The sequence below is a fragment of the Macrobrachium nipponense genome, chromosome 41 (genome assembly GCF_015104395.2).
Source record: "Macrobrachium nipponense isolate FS-2020 chromosome 41, ASM1510439v2, whole genome shotgun sequence".
NCBI lineage: Eukaryota > Metazoa > Arthropoda > Malacostraca > Decapoda > Palaemonidae > Macrobrachium > Macrobrachium nipponense.
In genome coordinates this window covers 38,236,547-38,261,479 of record NC_061102.1, presented here as the reverse complement: position 1 = coordinate 38,261,479, position 24,933 = coordinate 38,236,547, and the positions used below count along the sequence as shown (strand labels likewise).

At 36.8% G+C, this 24,933-nt stretch overlaps 1 protein-coding gene across 5 annotated transcripts in view; it reads right to left on the bottom strand.

Annotated features, from left to right (window-relative positions):
- LOC135212701 (histone H3.v1-like) overlaps nt 1-7,876 on the bottom strand; it is a 72,484-nt gene extending 64,608 nt beyond the window's left edge. For all 5 annotated transcript variants that reach the window (XR_010313969.1, XM_064246389.1, XM_064246391.1 and 2 more), the window contains exon 1: nt 7,654-7,876. The gene's annotated coding sequence lies outside the window, so the exon portion shown is untranslated. The remainder of the gene's footprint in view (nt 1-7,653) is intronic.
- Between the last annotated feature and the right edge of the window lie 17,057 nt (nt 7,877-24,933).

Sequence of the window (24,933 nt, the reverse complement as noted above, 5' to 3'; positions counted from 1 at the left end):
ATACATATATTATATATATATGTGTGTGTGTGTGTGTGTGTATAACTGAATCATGAAAATATGGAACGTGACAAGTATATAAGTGAAGTCAAAATCCACGAAGAAAAGAGAAGCGATGGAGTCCTTCGTGGATTTCGTCTATATATATATATATTATATATATTATATATAATATATATATATATATATATATATATATATATTATATATATAGACAAAATCCACGAAGGACTCCATCGCTTCTCTTTTCTTCGTGGATTTTGACTTCACTTATATACTTGTCACGTTCCATATATTCATGATTCAGTTATACACACACACACACACACACACACACATATATATATATATATATATATATATATATATATGTGTGTGTGTGTGTGTGTGTGTAAATAAATTCTTCTGGTAAAACAGGATACGTCTCAAGTGTAAAAGGCAACATTAAAACGCTCTGGGTTAAAGCTAAGGACTATATTCCGGTGGACTCACTTCCATCTTTATCAAGTAGCGAAATATATATATACATATATATATATATATATATATATATATATATATATATATATATATATATATAATGTAAATTTTCCCGGCTTGTTTTTGTATCCCTATTTGAAATTTCTATTTTCTGGACGTTTTTATTCGAATTCCTGACCTCTTGATTTGTGCAATAAGTATGTGCGTCTAATTTAGGTACCAACAACGACAACAGCAAGATGAATGAGTTGGTTTGTTTTGTTTGTATGGTGCTTTTATGTTGCACGGAACCAGTATGGTTATTCAGCAACGGGACCAACGGCTTTGCGTGACTTCCGAACCACGTCCAGAGTGAACTTCTATCACCAGAAATACACATCTCTCACTCCTCAATGGAATGGCCGAGAATCGAACCCGAATGAGAGTACTGCACTGCAGTCCATCGGTCTCGGAAAGTACGCGGGAACGTTTGGATCCTCAAGTGAACCGAATTTGTATCATCGGGGGAAATTCTTTCATGTACACAATTCTGGATTAATAATCACGTTGAATTTAATTCAGCCACAAAGAATCTCGTTTATAATAATACCGTCAAGGTCATCATATATATATATATATATATATATATATATATATATATATATATATATATATATATATATATATATATACTATGAATGGATGAATGGGAATTTTATGCTGAGAATTTTGAGGTTGTTCGTTATTTGTTCACATGACGATGATGCGTTTGATAATCACATGAATTTGTATCAACTGTTAGTTTTATCGTAAAGATCAGACGTTTTATTTTTGTGTGTTATTCTTGTGCATGGGGGAAGGGCATATCATTTTTTCAAGTTTCGGTTCACAAATGATTCCTAGTAATTCATAATTTGCCTTTTTTTTTTTATATGTTTTATGATTCATTTTTACTCTTTAATTATGTATGCAGTTATTTATCTCTGTACAACAAATGTATCACAATTTATCCACAGACTTATTTTTGTCTGTATATATATATATATATATATATATATATATATATATATATATATATATATATATATATATATATGTTCCAAATTCAGTTTAGACTTGCCGTTGTCCAGCCTCTTAGCAACATATAGCTAGACGTGCAGGGCCTCTAGACTGTACGTATCGTCCATTGGCCCCAAGTCTTACAAGTCAACCCTGTTCTATATCAACTATAGACGGCATCGGTCGTCTAGTTAATATAACTCCTTTCTTCTTATTTGTTTGTTACCAGTTTTGTCCATATTTCCTTTGAGTTGCCAGTGATCAGGACTTCTTTGAAACGTCAGAGTATGTAACTCTTGTGTTTATAGCTGCCGAGGGGTTTCTAAAATCAAATAAAATCTATCATGAAGAAAAATTATCCTTCCCATTGCTGTGTCCACTGTAGTGTTTATGTACCTTACGTGTTAATAGCCTCAAGTGATTTCTGTAACCAGTAAACACTACCTTCTTTATTAGATCGTGCAGTGTATTTTATGTGTAAAGTATTGGAATATTTAATGTTCTAGACTTTAGCAGTGATTTTATTTGTCACGGCTCTTCCCTTAAATTTATACAAGTCAGCTTCATTGTTGTACTTCACGCTCTAGCAAGTGTTTTTATATTTACAAGTACTTTATGGTAAACAGGATGTGATATTTTGGGTGCTTTCATAGTATTCTCGTGTAAGAATTTGCAGACTTTGCAAGTATTTTGTGTGTGATGTTTCAGTCAGTTAGTTAATTTTGTTAAATGCGTTCGATGTTTTAAATTATCCCCTTTAATGTAAAGCTACATAAATTATTGGGAATCACGATTAACAGATGTGTCAGTTGTTAAAGTGATTAAATCATTAGTTTAAGCCGAACGTCGGTCGCTGTTATCGTGTGCGTATTCTGTAGACACGATCGTCTGTTGTACAGTTTCGTCCGCTGTATGTATCCGACGATACGTTTGTTCTAGAACAGTGATAGTCAGATGTCTCCCTGTTTTCTGGGGAGACATTTTGAATATTGACTTCTGATGTTTCTCTCGACCATCGTTATACAATTGAATCTGTGCCTTATGATTTTAAAACTGCATTTTTTGTTGGTGCTTCGTCGACCAGACTGATGAACTCGTTCAACTGGAGGTAGTTTTGAACTTCCTCACGATATAGTAGTAGGGGAGGGCAATCACAATCTCTCCATGGACTTCGGTCAGCTAACGAATGATTCGCTTTTAAGATTTTGCTTTCTATGCAGACTGCTTTGCCGGAGCAACGGATTGTACCTCATCATTTCGTCTCTCAGCCAACCTCTGTTGTTTGTTTGTTTGGTGTTTTTATTTACATGGAACCAGTGGTTATTCAGCAACGGGACCAGCGGCTTTACGTGACTTCCGAACCACGTCGAGAGTGAACTTCTATCAGCAGAAATAAACTTCTCTGACCCCTCAATGGAATGCCCGAGAATCGAACTTGCGGCCACCGAGGTGGCAGGCAAAGACGATACCAACCACGCCACTGAGGCGTTGCAAACCTCTGTTTAATTTGCAACACGTGCTTGGGTTGTAGGATAAACGGACATGAACAAAGAATGTGGAAGTTGATTTGGTTATACTATAGAAGAAAGTTGGGGAATAATAAGAACTTGTCAATAGATAATAACCTCTTGTCGGGAATAATAATAGAAGCCCTGTAACAAAAAGACTAGAAACAGATGGAAGGAGAGCGACTTCCTTTCTGCTCAGATGAAACGCAATAAAGCAACCGCTCTTCTATACATAGTTTTAACATTGTTGCTCAGTACGCGACATTTCCTAGAAATAGCATCTTAACACCGAAAGCCCCTTGTTTGTTCCCATGACATCATCAAGAGACCAGCTCGGTAACGGGATCACAATCACGGCAAATGAGAAATGCTGCTTTCGGCTGAAGTTATCATTTTTAAGAAATGTACGCTGATGATGTAATAAATGCTGGGTAATGAATGTGATTTCAAGGCTAAAAAGAAAAAAAAAAAAACGCACGAAGTCAAATGACTCATGCCGGAAAGGAAATCCGAACGAAACAGTAAGAAAATACAATAGAGAAATTATCTCGACAAAACAGGCAGATGTGGACCCAAACAATGAGGGAAGAAAACGCAGCGCCAGTCCAAGGTTCCCTATTAAAAGATGTTACCTCACAAACATCTTCAAGATCATTCCCCACACGAGCAGTCCTGCACAGTTAGCCTCGTACAGTAACACCCACGGCTTCTATGACCTTTCGGATTAAGATGGTGATTCAACCCCTATACCAGGCTGAAGAAGATGGTTCAGGCGGTGACGTCACTGTAAGATCACCCACACCTGCATTCCAACCCCCGCGAGACTGAGAAGACTGTGTCTTTCTGCTGAGCTTTTCACTAAGACTGGTGGCAAAACTGAGGTTGCGCTGCGTGATGCCACTTTGCACCAAGAATAAAAATGTAGAACAATAATGTCGACTAAGTTATGCAAAGTTAATCGGCAAGACGCTGAGAGATGCCAGAAAACTCTGGTTGCGTGACACCGTCTCAACACTCGGCAAACCTACAGAGGATTTCTCTACCGCATTGTTTCAAGGACAAGAAAACGCTTCGCACGAAATGTTCGCAACTAATGTGGCTCTGACTCATCGAGCACGAACGTATCCAGGATCTCAGCTGTCCCAGGTTCCTGGACTGACGAAACAGCATCCGTAGAGTAGTGTCGGTTGAATGAATATAATTGTATCATCTATATGGATGCATCTTTTACGTGCAAAATGTCATTATAGAAAAGTGGCACATGTAAATCTAATGGTTTGTGTATATGTTCATGTACGTGTTAAAATACTGTCAACACATCGCAGTTTTTAAATTATATTGATAATTATAAAGAGGCAGATTTTAGAATAAACTGCCTTCCTCGTCAAGAGCGAAAAATTACTAATAAACGTTTACTTTACATATACGTCCATACATAACAAAACTTAAATGGGAGGAGGACGTGTCTAACCTTTTCTGTCTCTGGAAGGAGTTTTAGTGGCAAACTTTTAATAGTTTTTGTTATTCCTTGGTATTCGTATGAATCATGCAACGTACATGGCCTAAATACTAAGGTAGCCTTTTTTATTTTCTTAAGTAAAACATATACAAATGAAAAGTAGTGTTATCCATGTAATTTAACTGAGACTTTAAAATACCCGACTTGCATCCGCATATTGGATTTTTAACGAATGATTATGCCTCCATTCATATCTCAAGATGATAGTTTTTTTTATTATTATTATTATACGAGTAAAAGTAACTACAATAGGGAAAATATATAGGCATAAACAAATACAGTACGCATATACCTAGGAGAAGAGCAAATAAACATTTCTATGAAAGCTAAGATAAAAGGGAGCGCCACGAATGAAAGCAACTCATTACCCCAATTGAAACAGGAATAAAAACAAATGGGCACGATCTAGATAAAGGTCACCACATCGCAACGCGATCTCCCGTCAACAACTCCACTTGTCTCTGCAACAGCAACTCGAACTCGCGTCAGCTAAACCCTACAGCAGAAAAAGAGGAAATGCGGATGTCGGCGGAGCATCGAGGCAGATTTAGCACTAGACTTATGATTCTTTGTGTCTCATCAGCCAGATGAATATGTCGGGGAATCTAAAGGGAGGAGAAGCGTCACGTCAACAGCGGCAGTTCCCCCTCCCCCTCCCCTGCCCCCCAAAGGCCTGCCCGTTGTCACCAGGCTGTTTGTGTGACAGTTCGAGTCAAACTATATCAGTATGACGGCGCGAGGAAAGTGATAAGGGGGAAAGGGCGTCTGACTAATAATAATTCCCGTCGTATAATGAGGCATCCTTTGAGAGCTGAACCACGAAAGAGAGGAGTCCAAATACATCTCCACAGACGATCTAAAATTCTCTTACGTAGTCATAATATTGCTAATCACTTCTCTTAAAGGCTCTTTCGGATCATGTCAAGATTAGCGAACCCACTATTTTTCAAGACAACAATATACCACTGATTTATTTGTTACATGTATATATGTATATATATATATATATCATATATATATATATATATATATATATATATATATATATATATATATAAATCAGAGTGGTATAATGCTGTCTTGAAAAATAGACAACAATATACCACTCTGATTTATTTATTGTATATATATATATATATATATATATATATATATATATATATATATATATATACTATATATATTATATATATATATATAGAGTGGCATAATGTTGTCGTGAAAAATAGTGGATTCGCTAATCTTGACATGATCCGAATTTTTAAATAGGCCTATTTTGGTTTATTCAATTAATGGAAAGAAAACATCAAACGCTTTGTATACTCATGAACGACTTTTTCAAAAGCGAGTGAAAATCCACCTGTGATGCTTCAATTAGAAGTCACAGGCTCCTGCAACAATTCCAGGTACCTTCCAGCGACACAATAGCCCATGCCAAAGCCACGCCTCCCAGGAGTATACACGTAGGGCGTGGCAGTTTCCAGTTAGGACGGTAATGAATTTTCTCCACGACAAGGGCAGTGAATGGAACTGCGTAGTCACGGCCAATATTGTCGGTGATCTACATTTGTTGCGTGAGTCGATGAAGGTTGGAATAATAATAATAACTACTAAATGCTGAGCGTTCTAAGAGTAGATTGTGGGCATGACGTCAGCGAGGGAGTTTAATTCTGTTTACAAACATCAGTATGTCATACTTTTGACAGGAATAAAATGCAGATTTGACGAAAGGACTTATGGGAACTACTCACTGATGAGTGTATATATAATGTATAATACAGTCATATATTTATAATGCATATATATATATATATATATATATATATATATATATATATATATATATATATATATATATATTTACACCGAAAGTATCGCTCTCAAAATCATGAAATCAAATATGGCTTTGTACATGAAAAGCATTCCGGGAAGCGATAACGCATAAATATCCAGCCTTTCAGAAAAAAAAAGAAACGAATGCATTCTTTTGCCTCCAAAACACGCAGCGGGAACGGGAAGGAGAAAGGTCAGAGGGCATCGTGACAAAACAGCCCTCCCACCCGACAAATCCTGGAGGCAATCCTTCTTGCTCGCATCCTGAGCTTCTGAAAGCCCTCATTCAGGGCTGGGGGATTTGATGGTAATGCACTCGGATTTCTCTCTCTCTCTCTATCTCTGCCGACTACTGTAATGTTTCAGGAATTATCTGTAAAACGGAAAGTGGTAGTCATGTTCTGCTCTTTAAACTGGGATTCTACTAAAATTCATTTGCATCTCTGCGGCCTCGAAACGATCTTTAGTATGTCCCAGATGTTATTTGTATTCAAGGTGAACAATAATAATATGTACACACACACACACGTCATGCACACAAATAGAGAAAAGAAAATCTCTCGTTGTGGGGAAATGTTTTCTAAAATCAGTTCATGCAGTTTGTGTTGTTGATAACCAGGTGCCAACCAAGCAACTGGTGGGTGCTTTGAAGAATTCAGAGGGAGGCGATAGAGGGGCGGAGTTGCCAAATAGAATATCTTCATCCAATCGCCGCAAACGTCCAGTTGAAAGTTCAAATCATGCCATAGTATGACCAATACAAGGCTATCCGACGAACTCTAAGATCATAATTTCGAATAGGAGTGGCTCTAGTTAAAGCCCCCTTTCGCCTTCTGGCCATCTGACCATGCGCCTTGGAACAACTGTCTCTACTGAAATCTTTCGCGTACCACACGCAGTCAGATATCACCCATCCACCGAAAACAAGGATATTTCAACTGGTTTTCCTTTCCATCCTGGTGTCTCTTTTGGCAGAAGAAGCTAACGGCTGCGTTTAACATTTGCCTGCTGGTAAACAACATTGATCTACTGCTTCAGTCTTAAAATAGCTATGATCTGCCACCTTTAAAAGCCCTCGCTCTTAATGTTTTACTATAGAAATGGCGTCAGAAATATTTACCATCTCTTGCGAGTGTTCCGTGTAATTTCTTTCACGCACACATAGTTAGTTTCGTGTTCTCACAACCGCGACTAAGAAATACGGAAGTACCAAACTCCTTCAAGGATACCAAGGACATTATTTCTCAGGACAATGTGCGAGAACTGTCAACTTACCTGTTGTAGTTGTTTAGTAGTTGCTGCTATCTCTCCAGACGGGAATCCTGACTAATAAAACTCTTTAGCGCCCGATATAACACTTGCAGTTACAGTCATCATTCACCAGACAGCGATAAAAAAAAGTTAAGCACTAAAAAATGGGAGTGCGACTGCAAAGTGTTGCGTTCTCTACGTAATGACTGCTGCTCTTCAACTCGACGCGGTGCCTCGCCTGCTCTGTCTCGAGCCTCACCTCAGCCCCGGGACGACCTGCGTTGCTGGTTCGTCTTTTATTCGCTCGATTTTCGTGCTGAATCCACAGGTGTTTCGGCGGGTCGCGTGTGCCAGGATGATCACATCTTGTGAAAGGACATTCGAATGGGTCAATCGTTGACCTGTATCGATGGTTTTAGTAGTTTACTTGAGTGCCCGTATAACTCTTCCGCTTTTGGGAACGTTTGTTCTAGTCTTTCTTTTACGTTAAGCGTACATCTACGCACTTGACGTTAAGGATCGCGTATACCGTAGAATGAATACAATAATTTATAGTTATATAACATGAAAAAAAAGTAAGTATTAAACACCAACACATGCTCGGTTTTTGTTTCAGGTGTAAGTTAACGTAAAATCCGCCGTAAAGACTGTATTTCCAAGGGACCGTAGATTATGTCATTGACTTTCTATTATGTGACTAAGAAGGAATGCTTTTTTTTTTTTTAAAGAGGAATAATAATGCATTTTTGTTTCAGCCCCTAACAAATCTCTAGCGAATATGAAGCAAGGAAATATACAATCAGTACAGTAGACCAACTGTTTTTATGTAGTAGTATTATTATTAAGTCATTGAGCGTGCTTTTGGCGTTCTTTGTACCCGACAAATGTAGTGTATATCTATCGCGCAAGCATCGAGAATTATTCAGATCTCTGGATGTTGCGCTCTGGAAACAAGGTTGGAGTGGCCCTGGAATTAGGATTGTTTGAAAAGGACATAAATTACCTGTAGGGGGATAGTGCCGTCAGCGCACCTCATGCGATGCACTGAATAGAGCCTCAGTGGCGTGACCGGTATGGTCGTGACCTGCCACCTCGGTGGCCGCGAGTTCGATTCTCGGGCATTCCATTGAGGTGTTAGAGATGTGTATTTCTGGTGATAGAAGTTCACTCTTGACGTGGTTCGGAAGTCACGTAAAGCCGTTGATCCCGTTGCTGAATAACCACTTGCTCCATGCAACGAAAAAACACCATACAAACAAACTGTAGGCATTACTTAAGGTTCTGAGCAGCGTCCCTTCGGCCAATAACTGCAACCCCTTCCATTCCTTTTACTGTACCTCCTTTTATTTTCTCTTTCTTCCATCTTACTTTCGTTGAACCCTCTCATAACAATTAATTCTTAGTGGTACTGCGAGCTTTTCCTCCTGCTACGTACACCTTCCAAACCTTTTCACTGTGAATGTTCGTTTCAGCGCTGAATGACCTCATAGGTGCCAGCGCTTGGCCTTTGGCCTGGATTCTATATTCTATAGATTTCAAGGATTCCCAGGTCCCAGCAGTAGTCAGACCTTCAGTTCCTTAGAGACTTTCTGCTGAGTTGTATTGATTTCTTGCAGCAAAGCATATTGCGCAAAGCTGACTATTTGGTTTTGTTTGCTCCCGTTTGCTTTCTTAGGAAACGCTCGTTCATATAACAGTTATAAATCATTGTAGATAATTTATATAGGTCTATCCCAATTATCGTGAATAACTAAATATACTCAGCTTCCGTGTATGACATTCATTTATAATCTTCTAAGGTGGATCAGATTGTGATATGAGAACAGAAATGTACCTTAGTAATCTTTACCCACAATGCTGTTTAATTCACCCACAGGCTGTCAAAGTCATCCAGAGGGTGATATACAAATGCACAGGAAATGGCTAACTGGGAGTAAAATTTGGACACGTCTGCATCCTTTACATCAAGTTCATTTCACAAGATAACGACAGTCTCAGAGATAATAAAGCAACTGCCTTCTAACATTACTAAGAAAGAATAATTAAAATATATGAAACGAATGGTTGTCGATTAGGATTCCCTAGATGATATGAATATAATTTTAAAATATGCTCAAAGAATGACCGAATTCATCGCCGTTGAACAATATTAACCAGTTAAACAAGCTCTCCCCTAGATGCACAACTTTAACTTGCCATTTTCTCCTGTGCATCCGAAATCACTCGGAAGTTTTCTCTATTAATTTTATGCTTTTAATTTGATGACTATCTCTCGGAAAGCCGTGTACTACTGTTCACAGTTCCGTTACATTTTCTGTTGTAATACTTGGGAGACTAAGGTATTCTTACATACACCCTTGAAATGATATTGGCTGCTCATTCAAGGGTTGTCATAAAGCACAACAGCTGAGACTGGCGAGTTATGATTTTCTTAAATAAATGCTGACGTGAAATAATTCATAGTGCTCTGAAGATATATATATATATATATATATATATATATATATATATATATATATATATATATATATATATACTCATCCTAGTGACAGACGTATATGAAAAATTTCGGCCACCCCCTCCCTGGCAAAAAATAAATAAATAAATAAATAATAACTATTGTTAAGCAAGTTAGTGAACCTAGTAATGTAGTAATGGCATATTTATGTGAAAACATCATAATCTAAAAGACCTTGTTCTAGACGGTAGATTATGATACAAATTTACTTTTAAAGTATAGGTAAGGAAAATGCTCGAAATGTCCTCAGACAACTCACAGCATTTCTAACCAAGTTTCAGAATTTATCTTTGTTGAACAATCAGGTGAAAGCAGCAGTCAATTCTTAAATTTTGATGTGTTCTCATTCCCGTTGAGGAGGTCGAAGCAGGGAATCTCTGTATATATATATATATATATATATATATATATATATATATTATTACATACACACACAACTATATAATATTATTATATATATAATATATATACTATTTACACCTACAAACACACACATATATATATATATATATATATATATTATATATACACATACACACACTATATATATATATATATATATATATATATGTATATATATATTATATATATATATATATATTTGGCTCCACCTTGCCGGACTGATTAATTTAGTTGGAGCAGATAGTATTTTTCATGAACCTTCTGGAATGCTTCTTAGATCGACACAGGACCTCAATTACGATGACTTGACAGGCTGGAGTATTCTTGTCTAGACCTTGGTCTTCAGGAGGGGCTGTACGGGTCTGACTCACTTCAGAATTTTCTGACTTGCTTGAGGGCTTTCCTCGTTATGCGCTGATTGTCTTAGTTTTCATAGACTTTTAAGCGTTCGGTTGAAGTGAACCTTAGTATTAGCATCTTTTCCATCGGGTCTAATGGGAATTTCAGAATTTATATGGCTTAATGGCCACTTCAGATTGTAGGAGTGACTTGTATGTCTTGAAGGTGGTGCCTAAGGGCAGTTTCCTGCCACTGGAAGAGTGATACGGTTCGGTTTTCACTGACACTCCTATTAACTTTTACGGTTTGTCCTTCACTCATGCTTATTCTCTATGGTAGAACCCCTCCTAAGCGGAAATTATTGTGAGGATCCATAGGATGTAATAGAAAAAACATTCATCATATTGACTGAAGCTAAAAGTTATTTCTTGCAACACGATTATCTAAAGGCAAAAAAAAAAAAAATCACTGGGAACGTATGTAAAGAGATTTAGGTTGAGGATTATGCCTGGGTCACTGCCTGGCTTTTGACGTCAATGTATTATTTTAATAATGTCATTTGCTCTCTCTGATTATGCTAATTAAAAAATAAAGTGGAAAAGGAGTTTGCTGAAGGCAAGAATTGCAAAATTACTGTTTTCATTAAGCGCAAATGGGAAAATACTGGGAAAATACATATTTAATACAGCATAAAATGAACAACGAAATTTATTTGAATTCAAGTAAGGGAGGAAGGCACGTGTGGGTCTATATATATATACATATATATATATATATATATATATATATATATATATATATATATATATGTATGGATGTATATAAACTTCCACAGCATCAGCAGCTTCATACACTTATACTGCAAATTCACCAGCACTGTGTTGAACCGCCTTCCACTTAGTGTGCCATTCACCCCCTACTTGTATCCATTCTCATATTTCCTGGATATCAAGGCCCTTCCTTTCCAAGGCCACCATTATGCCATCTATCTAGCTGTTTTTAAGTCGTACACTCCTCCCTCCTCCAAACACCTTATTACCTTTCTGTGTATATCCACATTTCTCACCCTTTCAGTTGTTCTTACACTACATACCACCCAGTAAGTTTTTTTTAACAGATTCCGTGATTTTTCTTCCTTTCACTTTCAAAAGTCACTTCGTCTAGACCTTGACTTCCGTGGAAACAATTCAGGTCTCTTTGTAATCTCTTGCACACCACCTGCTGCCTTCCTTGCTTCACTTCTGTGACTAGCCCCCTTTTCTCTTACAGTCATTTATATCTACTTCTAAGTATATGCACGAAACGGCCGCTCTCTCTTCGAACGTTAAGTTTCCCTGAGTCTTTCAAATCAACAACTTATATTTTCGCCTCGCTTTTCAACATTCCATTTTTCCACCATTCGGACTGACATCAATATCTCCATCTGTTTTGTCTCCATTTGAACTTAGCCTTGCTTTTGCTCATATTTACTCTCAGCTTCGTAACAAATTTTTTAAAGAATTCAAGACTCGTTTTATTATCCCACAGCGTTGCACTTTCATTCGGCATCTCGCATCCCTTTCTACATAAAGATATCGAACAACCGTGGAGAAAAAATACACCCTTGTCTCAACCCCACTTTTGCACCAAATCATTTCCTTTCTCATGTACTACGTATTCTAACGCACCCACCACTTCATTCATAAAAGCTTCTAATCGCTGCTAATCACTCATAAATACTACGGAAAATTCGTCTCTGCAACTTCTTTCTTCCGTTCACATTCAGTATCCACACTTCAGATCCAGTGAGGAGAATTGGTGCAACAGTCAGTCCCATTGTGCGTACCAACCACACCTGGTTTCCTCAAATCTTTTGCTCACATCCTGCTGCCTATTTTGCTTCTCTTACTCTGTAGCTCACCTCTTCACACATCCTACTATTAAATGAGATCATTACTCTTAAATCCTTATAGGGTCCTGCTTCCAGTTTCTCCCGTGTATACTTATATTCACAGTTCTATCTTCTTGTTTCCCATTTAACCTCTTAACTGTAATCTTTCTCACGTCTACTCTCACTTTTCGTTTTCTATAAAAGAAAACTGACGAGATGGCTATTTTTCAGTCTTATCACATAATTGTACACACATCTACTGTCCTTCCTTTGATTGTTCGCGTTACTCCATCCATGAAAATATTAAAAAGACACAAAGGAATAACACATCAGTCTCGGGCTCCACTGTCAAACTTCTCACATGATTATTTCACAACAAATACTTGATCCACGTACCCTCTTCCCCAGTCGAAACCCTCGCTTGTTTCTTCAGTCAAACCTTTGCCCTTCTTCAAAAGAATAATTATTTTCCGTATATATATATATATATATATATATATATATATATATATATATATATATATATATATGTCTATACAGATATATATAATATACATGTATATTTTTATATATACCTATATATATATGTATATATATATGTAATACATATATAACACATATTAGCTGAAGCCACTGGGAAAATTTAAAAGAGAATAGATAGTGCCAAGTACTTTCGTGTATTTACATCTTTGTGCCCCGAAGATGTGTTAAATACACGAAAGGACTTGGCACTCTGTCTTTTCTTTTTTAAATTTTCCCAGTGGCTTCAGCTAATAAACAAAATCACGTGGTTTGTTTTGTGATGTCTAAATATAGCATACACATATATATACACAAATATATGTGTATATATATAAAACATGTATATGTATATATTCGAAAAATTTCTCCTGATTTTCCGCTCCATTTTCCTTCCACTAAATTTGTTGTTCTACATTAACGTTCTTTTACGCCTCTATCCATCGCTGTGGTCGATGGAATTTGTGTATGTGCGAAAGCTCACACATACACGAATTATATAAATATATATATATATATATATATATATATATATATATATATATATATATATATATATATATAATATATATATATATATATTTATATAATTCGTGTATGTGTGAGCTTTCGCACATACACAAATTCCATCGACCACAGCGATGGATAGAGGCGTAAAAGAACGTTAATGTAGAACAACGAATTTAGTGGAAGGAAAATGGAGTGGAAAATCAGGAGAAATGTTTCGAATACCTGCTAGATAAATTGGGCGTTTCCTAATAACACATTCTCTTTATGTTTTATTCCCCAAAGTTAAGTGAAATGGTCTTACCGGTGTCTGAAATGTTTTTGGTCGCGGAAAATAGAGTCATTTGACATACAGTTTGTGTGTGGGTTTGAGAGAGAGAGAGAGAGAGAGAGAGAGCCCTGATTGATTGATATGTGCTGTCGTCACAAAAATTTCAAGTCTTCGTCGTCAAAAAAAATGAATTTGGTAACAAAATATACGAGTTTATTGCTGAGAACCACAACAGTAATAGCAAAAGGAAAGAAGGAAAGGCTGAACACCCAAAACCTTCAACAATAAATATAACTTGAACTACATTTCACCACTTGAGCACCAATTTACTCAGTGTACCTGGGCAAAGGCGTTGACAGCAGATCTAAACTAACAGTCTGTAAATCTATGCCAGGACCCTTGTTTCATTTTCTTCTTCACTGCATTACTACGAAATGTGGTCTATTTTTCATATCCGTGTTAAAGTAGTATATATGGTTGAATAACAACTTGCCCTAAAGCTATACCTAAGATTTCAAACTTGCCAACGATAAACCTAACTGATTTACTGATTTATATAAGGATGGATTTGCTCGCAATAAAGAATGAAGTTTCGATATGTATAGTTGCAGTTGTGACACGCATGCCCGCCATTGGTCTTTTCTGTAAAAGAAAGCTGTCGTGCCGGCTTTTGTCTGTCCGTCCGCCCTCAGATCTTAAAGACTCCTGAGGCTAGAGGGCTGCAAATTGGTATGTTGATCATCCACCATCCAATCATCAAACATAACAAATTGCAGCCCTCTAGCCTCAGTAGTTTCTATTTTATTTAAGGTTTAATTTAGCCATGCTCTTCTGGCAGCACTATAGGTAGCAATAACATAGGCCACCACCGGACCGTGGCTGAGTTTCATGGGCCGCAGTGGTCATTATCATAGAGAATTTCATCAGCCATCAGTTACCAAATGGTCCAGTCAATGATCGCTCATACTAAGGTCTCCTGAGTGAGACGGAAATAATTTATTTTAAGGATGACTATCGGTGTATAATATATAATAACTCATTAACAGCAAAGAGAGCCCCATTAAATTTCCAGTTTTAGAGAAATGGCATTGTCGTTTTTTTTACTTGAATAATTCAAGTCGCAAACGTTTCTAAACCTGTTATCATTTTCTAACCATTTAACTAGCTGGGTTTACTCATAAGACATCGACAGGTTTCTGCTGCGAAGTGTGCCCTTTTCTAGTTTCAAGTTTACTGCTACTTTGTTTGGTGGGAGTTTTATTTTGGCTGCAACTGAAATGAGGTGGAATACTTTGCCAAGTGCATTTGTGAAGTCTGCCAGTTTTGAAGGGTATGAAGAAGATCTCTTTATACATAGATACTGCAATGGACGAAGAAAAATAAGCCAAAGAAAGGAATGAAACCAAAGTAAAGCAAACAAACTACAGTAGTAGTAGTAGAAGGAAACTTCAAACGGGAATGGTTTCAAGTATGTTTACCACAATTTTCTCCTTTTTTCTATAAATCTTTAGTTGGAACCCTTCCGGACAGTCAACAGAATATAAACCCAAGAGGGTTTATAGTTTGAAATACCCTTTGTACTGTAACGTTGTCATTGTTATACTTTGGTGTCGTTACTATCATTTGCTAATTTTTTCATCGTCCTTTGAACTATCTTTTTATAACAATATCTTCTTCACATTCCTCACTGATAAGCAGTTATTTTCTTATGTCAGTTGTGTGTATCGCTTTACTCACGAAGAAAAGGTTCTACGAAATGCAGTGGGTGTACAAGCGCCTCAGTGGCGTGGTCGGTATGGTGTTGGCGTACCACCTCGGTGGCCGCGAGTTCGATTCTCGGGCATGCCATTGAGGGGTGAGAGATGTGTATTTCTGGTGATAGAAGTTCACTCTCAACGTGGTTCGGAAGTCACGTAAAACCGTTGGTCCCGTTGCTGAATAACCACTGGTTCCATGCAACGTAAATACACCATACAAACAAGCAACGGGTCTACGGGGTTGGAGACGAAACAAACAAATTAATAAGAGCATCGGTTGCCCTTACTTTCCTCCTTGAACTGTAAATTGCAAAATTTTAGTTTGAAAAAAAGGAAACAACTTCAACAGCTAATGGACAGAGGATCTGATACCAAGGTGACATATTGCAACAAGACACTTCTTATATAAATAGGATTTTAAAAAATGCTTCTTTTAAGGTCAAGGTGAAATCAGAAGTCATATTGAAGGAGGACTATTTTGTTTATTTATTTATTTATTTTATGCGTCACCAAAAATGGAGGCATGGGCATTTGCAGCGTAAACCCCCAGTTGGTATTTTCGCTGACAATTGCAGGGCAATTTATCACTGCTGAAGTAATAAATTATTCTAAATTATGCGTCTTTGAACATTTTCGAAGTTCATAGACGTTATTTGCAGCACAGAAGTTTTTAAGAGTTCGCGGTTGTCACTGACACTGATTCTTCATTGACACGCAAGTTAATAATTTTGCGAATGCCAACATGTTTTTAGAAAAATTCCATTAGAAAAACACCGATCTTACTCAATGGGGTATAAATAAGAATCATTTATTTTCTTGAGCGCCTGTAAAACATGCTTCTAGATAATGCACCTACTTTTTATTGTTTTTTTCCCTTCAAGGATGACAAAAATGTCATCTGGCATCAGTTTAACGAAGCTTTAAGATGTAAAACCGGGGATGGAGGTAGCTGAGGGCATGAAAATAACATTTTTAGCACCTTAGGTGTCAGTGCACCTAAAGCGGTGCACTGTAGGCATTAATTCAGGTTCGTTGTAGCGTCCCCTCGGTCCCTAGCTGCAACCTCTTTCATTCCTTTTACTGTGAGGCCTTTCATATTTTCTTTCTTCCATCTTACTTTCCATCCTCTCCTAACAAATCATTCACGGTGCAACTACGAGGTTTTCCTTCACTTACACTTTTCAAACCATTTACTCTCAATTTCCGTTTCAGCGCTGAATGACCCCATTGGTCCCAGTGCTTGTACTTCGGCCAAAATTCCATATTCAATTCAACTCAGTACTGAGCCTTAGGGCATTGACCCTTTTGGGTGATAGTACAGGACGTTGAAGAAGTGAAATGGAATGCTACGTTCCATAGGGGCCAGCAGCATATTTTTCCAATGGGGTTATATATATATATTATATATATATATATATATATATATATATATATATATATATATATATATATATGTGTGTGTGTGTGTGTATATATATATATATATATATATATATATATATATATATATATATATATATATATATATATATATATATTGAATGCAGGGAATTGCGATGCCAATAATTCAAGTCAAGTAAGATGGGATCAAGAACAAAAGAATATACTGTAGATTAGATGGACAACAAAGTGATGTAGTTAAATGCAATACATATATAAATATATATATATATATATATATATATATATATAATATATATATATATGTATATATATATATATATATATATATATATATATATATATATATATATATACAATAATAATAGATAAAAAGAGCCCATAAAAACGCCATAATGTAGAGAGAAAAATACTATATATTTCAGAGACTGCTGTCTCTCTCTTCAGGTAGATGAATGAGAAAAGCTACAGAAAAGGTGGTATTTATAACAAGGTTCCATCCACAGGTAAGCCAATTTAGGTCACTCCCGCTGATAATCTTCCTTTAATCCTCTTAAGCGTTGGTTGAATGAAAACTTTGTCGATGACGTCTGAATCCCATGCTCCCTTTGAGATGTTCATTACCTGCCTCTGTTTAATCAAGGCTGATTCCATCATTTGACTCTTGTACCGGCAATTGCTGCTATAAATTATATGTGACAATTTCCAGTTTATTCTGTGGTTATGTTCATTTATATGGTTGAAAATAGCTGAGTTCTGTTGTCCTTACCTAATTGACCGTTTATGTTGTATTAATCTCTGGGGAAGTGATTTTCCTGTAAATCCAATATAAGATTGGTCACAGTCCAGGCATGGGATTTCGTAAACGCCTGTGTCTTTGGGGATGTCTTTTGTTGGACGTTAATCAGGGATTTGGGTAAGGTGTTTGGGTAAGTAAATGCAAAAGAGTTAGATTTTCCGAGGGTCTGGGTCACTGCCTTAATCCTGTCTAGGTGTGGAATTTTTATTCTATTTTATTGTTGGGTGTCTCTCTGGTCTTGTCTTGAGGGGGTCGGTAGAAAATTACGTTTACTTTGTGAATTGCTTTCTCAATTATATGGTCAGGATACTTTAAAGACGAAAGCTACTTACGAATTGGTTCAAATTCTTTTTCCAGGAAATCGGGGGAACAAATTCGTAAGGCTCTTAAGAATAGGTTGCTGGCTACGCCTATCTTGATAGGAGTGTCGTGATAGCTAAAGTAGTGAATGTATGAAAGTGAGAACGTTGGTTTTCTGTATATGGTAAATATGTATTCTGTCGTGTCTCTGATTATTAAAACATCAAGAAAAGGAATCTTGTTATCTGTTTCCCATTCAACTTTAAATTTGATGCTGGGCACTATTGCGTTTAATTTTGAAAGGAATTCATTAAAATTGCCCCATCTATTATCCCAAAATGTTAGAATATCATCTACATAATATGTAGATGATATTCTAACATTTTGGGATAATAGATGGGGCAATTTTAATTAAAAAACATGCTGTGGATGAGATATTATCTCATCCACAGCATGTTTTTTATTTTATTTTATTGCATTTATCACTGTAGTTTCAAAGCATTCTATGTACAAAATGGTTAAAACAGGACTTGAAGGACTACCCATACTACACCCGAATTTTTGTAATAGAATGATTCCCCGAATGAAAATACGCCATTAGATACACATAATTCAACTAACTTTACTATTATGTCAAGCGCCAATGGGAAATTATCTGAATAGGGGGATAATTTTTCCCTCAAAAACTGAAGAACGTCCTGTACTGGTACTTTTGAGATTAGGGAATCTACGTCAAGGCTTAAAAGTTTTACTTTGGGAAGTGGTATATGTGCTTCTCTGAATTTGTGACAAAAGTCTTCCGAATGTTTAATGTGACTGGGAGAAAAATGCCTAAAAAAAAGGAGAAAGGAGACCAGCTAACCATTTAGAAATTTTGTAATTGAAAGCTCCAGCACATGAAACGATGAGTCTGAATGGAAGATTGTCTTTGTGAGTTTTGGGAAGGCCATAAAAGTAGGGTAGTTTAGGATTAATTATTTTAAATTTCTCTAATAGTTCAATGCTCTTTTTGTCTTGGCCAATTAATCTTACTTTCCGAAAAAATTCTGTGGGGACGTTTTGGAGGGGATTTTTCGTAAGTTTGTCGTAAGTGTTTGTGTCGCTAAGAGTTGGTTAGTTAGGTATGGACAACAGAACTCGGCTATTTTCAACCATATAAATGAACTTAAACACAGAATAAACTGGAATTTGTCACGTATAATTTATAGCAGCAATTGCCGGTACAAGAGTCAAATGATGGAATCGGCTTTGATTAAACAGAGGCAGGTAATGAACGTCTCAAAGTGAGCATGGGATTCAGGTGTCTTCGGCAAAGTTTTCATTCAACCAACGCTTAAGAGGATTAAAGGAAGATTATCAGCGGGAGTGACCTAAATTGGCTTACCTGTGGATGGACCTCTTGGTATTGATGTAAGTGTTTACATAATAAAAATATGGAATGTTAGTCCATATATATAAAAGTCTAAAACTAAAGAGGTCAACCAGATTGCTTGCAGGAATGTGATCAGACTAGAGACGCTAAAGATGACGTATACAATAAGTATGTAGGCTAAGATAACATGCCGTCACCTGTAGTCATTCAATTGTTTATAAACATTAGTCCAAGCTCCCTGCTTGAGACAACTACCCCGACCTATTATTCAAACGGCCTACGTGATCTCTAGCGTGTCTCATTTGATTGTGTGTTCGTATGAAACTATGTCATTGTATGTATGTTCATATGTTCGAACTACTGTCTGTTCCTTCATAACTTGTAACAGAGATGGTAGACAGGCAGAACAGAGTTAGTGATCGTCATTAGAAGACCTGTACCTCTTTACCTAAGCTTTATCATGTAGAGGAATAGGATTAGCCATTATCATTGGCAGAAGCGATCAAGCTATCGTTATTAGAAGACTTGTACAATCATACCTGATCTTCACCATGTAAAACTTCAGAAGAATATATAATTTTTTATACTTAGTGTTTTCTACAAGAACCTCACCGAACCATGAGTTTAACACATCGTCGTAAAGATAATACCGACTTCGTAAGTGATCTACAAAACCCCAGACACTCCATTGAAGATGGAAGTGCAATACCAACCGACTTAGCGTATAGATTATCGCTAGTCTAACATTACCTCATAGGGCGCCTTATCATACAAGGCACAAGCCCTAATATTGGTGGCCAGCGTACCAGAAGAACTCTACAACGTCCTACGAAGAAAAAACCAGAATAATAAATCATGTATCATAAGAAGTCAACGACGACGGAAGCAGCAGATTCTTCAAGCAACCTAGTATCATCGTTAGTGAGCGACTTCAGAAAACAATAAGAACTCTTCAACGACGACGGAAGCAACAGATTCTTCAAGCAACTTAGTAACATTGTTTAGTGAATAACTTCAAGAAACAAAACCGACGTGTCTTTTTCCTACGACATCGCAAGCTCCGTCTCTCATTAGAATCATTCAAGAACACATCGTTAGTGAGCGTTTCCGGCACTCCAAGAAACAAACCGAACACGTCTGCAGCATCGGATCTTTCAAGGGCTCGAATCATCGAAACAACGCGCACGGGAGAAACTGAAGCCAAACGAGGTCATCCGCTAAATAGAGAAGGAGGACCAAGGCCGTGTGTCGTTATAGGAACACCGTGACTTCCCACAAAAGCAAGCTAAGTACAATTTTTTATTCATTTGGAGTAACTTTGAGTGTTTCCTTTGCAGGTCGAATTTCGTTATTCCTGTGGCTGAAGTTACGAGACATTCTTAATCTTACTTTTTTACAGAAATTATCTACATCATTGAGATTTCGCTACTGCCAGTTTTTTTATCTTTGAGTGTCTGTTTCCAGAAGTTCTACTGAAATATCATAATCATATACTATGTTAATTTTATCATTTTGGGTGATTATTAATCCCTTACGTAACAAATCATATTAAACAGTGAATATGCGTTTACGCAGTGGACGTCTGTATTTATACAGATGCATGGATAGGGTCGTTAAGCACCGTAGTGATTAGAAAACACACAAAAAACAAGTGGAACACCCGTACAAATCTATATAAATTAGAGGTAACACTATTTCGGGTCATGACAATAAATGCTCCTTTGCAAAGTCCCGATCGCAGTTTTAGCCTTGAGTTTTTTGAGTTATATAAAATACCGAACCTCAATGACTCAACTCAACTTTAAAAATATGGCTGGATTGCAAGGAATAACATGTCTGTAAAAAACTTTCATCAGGCTAAATGCGCTGACCAGGATCCCTCACTATTTCAAATTTTAGCAAAGAATGAAGTACAAACAGTTAATATTGTATGCAGTAGTGATAACTTGTCTTATTAGTAATCGCTCAGTTCCTAATAGTTCGTCATTCATTGCTTTATACGTAACCAGCAACATAATGCTAAAAACACACAATACGTTGCCGATGGTAATAAAGAGAAGGATCCTAATTATTACAAAAAGAAATAGAAACAGTAGCCCGTTCAGAATCAAACAAGCAAACTCGGTGACTGTGTCACCTAGTCAAGCGGTCAAGGTCAGTAGTAAAAAAACTGCCGAAGTGTTCAAAGCATAGCAAATTCCACACAATAAGCGACTCTAGCAGAGTGGGGAAAAGCGATGTTGGTTCATACATGCCCATATCTTTTTGAATTAAAAAGGATTTTTCCTATGAAACACACGACCGTATAAAGTAATCAGAGCAGGTTTTCGTTTTTTTTTTTTAATACGTAAGTTATTATAAGTAGTGGTGGATAAAGCCCGACTGTACGCGCCGTAAAAATTAGAATATCTTGTTTATTTCTTTAGTAGACGTAATATCCTGTATTTACGGACTCACCGTCTGTTGTTCGAACTTCTCTAATGAGAAGTCCGGATAAGCGAGCGCTTACAGATACCTCTATAGTTATAAAAAACGTTGATCTGTATGTAGTGTAATTGTAAGATCCATCTAGGGGTATACAAAATATTATCTTACATCCTGCAAAATAAGGCGTGTTTATCAAAGGGAAATCCTATAAACCTTCAAACATATTAAAATCCGTTTGAACAAAAATGAGACAGTTAATCAAATAATAACTTATATAAAGGAACTATACATTTGTCTCATAAATCGTAACATTGTTCAAATGACCCAACAGAATTCTCCCACAACCGCAGTCGCACTTTGCACGCAAAATCTCGAGAAGCATGCACCCTCGAATGCCTTAGTGCGTGTAAAAAGACTTTGCTGGGAAATGAAATTTTAATCCTTCCCGACACTCTGAAATATAACGATTTCCGCGAACAAAGCCCTAAAAGTATACATATCGTGGATACAGAAGTTATAAATATCGCATTTTTTATTGTTGCTAATTTTTAATCCCGCCCAACCAGTCGTGGATGAATCTCTCTGATAATCTATCTAAAGTAATATCCGTAAAGTCATTCAAGCAGAGGTGATTCAGCAGAAATTTTTTTTATCTTTTACCTGAATACCAGGAAGTTTCTACACTGGCGAGTGATCTCTGGAAAAAAACGGATGTAATTTAACACAAAATACGGTCTAAGGACAAACATAAAGCTATTTACGTACCTTCGTATAGATTCTCAATGAAATTTCAAAATAGAGATAAATGACGAAGTTGAAAAATGTTAGTAATAGGAGTCATTAGGAAATCAAATAAGCCCATATAATTTTTCCTCAAACGTCATGCCATAAAAGATCGGACTTGGCGTATCTGCGTAGATTTCTGTCGCTTAAACAAGGAAACGAGTTCCGATAGTTCCAGTGCGATGTACCGACGACATCTTATCTCTGTTAGGTTAGAATAAATTTTTTTTCACCAACTTGGACTTACTTTAAAAGCTTTTACCAGATACCATTACCTAAGTGATTGTACCTCATACACCGTTTTCAGCACACTCAGGGGACATTATCAATTTTTACGTATGCCTCCGGCTTACGTTGCGCCCCAATTACAATAAAGTGTTTGGAGACTTTTAAGGGATACCCTACATGCCTATTGGTTGGTCTTATAATCTTTTCTAATACCTTAGAAGTACATTCACACAAACTAGAGCTAGTGCTACAGAGACAAAGACAAATAATCTCAGAGTAAAATATCTAAATGTGAGTTTTTAAAAACCGAACATGTTTATCTAGGTTTTATGTGTCTAGTCAAGGTCTTAAAAGTAGTCCATGGTAAGGTGTCGGCTATTCATAACTTTCCGGTACTTATTAACGTAAAAGGGGGATACAGCACTTTTGCGCTGTAGTGGGTATTACAATCGTATGTAAATATGTAACTCTTCAATCATGACAGCTCCTTTAACAGATCTTACGAAGAAGAGCGTAGATTTATTATGGTCTAAAAAGCATCAACAGGCGTTCGATATCTTAAAAGCGGAATAATGCAGCTCACCTAACTTAAAAAAATCCCTGATTTAAATAAGGAATTTTTTTTTTATTGCAACAGACGCCTCAGACCAAGGGGTAAGAGGGTATTACTTCAGTAATATGATAAACAGTTCTTTCCTATAGCTTTTTATTCACGTAAACTAAAGCCCTCTGAAAGTAAATATGCAGTAATAGCAAGGAAGGGCTAGGTATCTTTAACTCACTAGTACATTTTAAGTTCATAATCTATGGCTATCCTGATAAAGTCCTTACCGAACATGAGTCCTTTACCGAGTTTTTCAAAGGCTTTAATCACAGTCCAAAAGGAACTCGGTGACAAATGATCATTCAGGTCTTTGGAGCCAAGATAAGATATCTACCTGGGAAAGCAATTATCATAGCTGACGCATTATCCCGCAAATCCCGCACCATACTGCAAAGAACCATTAATTAGACTAAAAAATATAGAAATATCCGTGCCTATTGTTAAAACCGTATCTAAACAAGAAAATTCCTTAAACCAAGAGATCGCGAGCATTGAATATCTGGGTCGGAGCGCAGAACTGTTACAAACTGAACAAAGCAAGAGTCAGCAGCAATAAGCAAAATAATAAACACTTCGAACGAAAACAGGGTCAGCAGCAGCTAAGCAAAAAACAATAAAACACTTCGAACGAAACAGGGTCAGCGGCTAAGCAAAAACAATACACACTTAGAGCAGAAACCCTAAAGCAAAAGTATATTTATAGTATGTGTATCAGAATAATGTAATCAAATGTAATATTATATGTAGGTCTGTGACAAGGAAAACCCGAAGAACACAGCAGATGACTAACGACCAGGTAGTAGTAATAATCTCTCTCATACCAATCGTCATAAACTGGTTGCATTCCGTCATCCAGGGTTCCCTCCAATGTCACAGAAAGCCAAATCACTGTTTTACTGGCCTACAATGCTTACAGATATAAAAAGCACATAACTAATTGTAACACGTGTCATGAAAACAAGGGATACACTAAGACACCTGTCAGTTTAAGGGCCTATCCTGTGCCAAATCAATCCTTGAAAGAATATACGTAGAATTATTAACAGAATTACGAGTCTGACAGAGAATATAAACACTTCTTAGTGTTAATAGTTCCTTGACACGTTATATAGAATTAATAGCACTAAAAACAAACACCGCAATTGAGTGCGTTACGAATATTTATGAGTGCTAAATCAGTAAATATGGAATTCAACACATAATAATC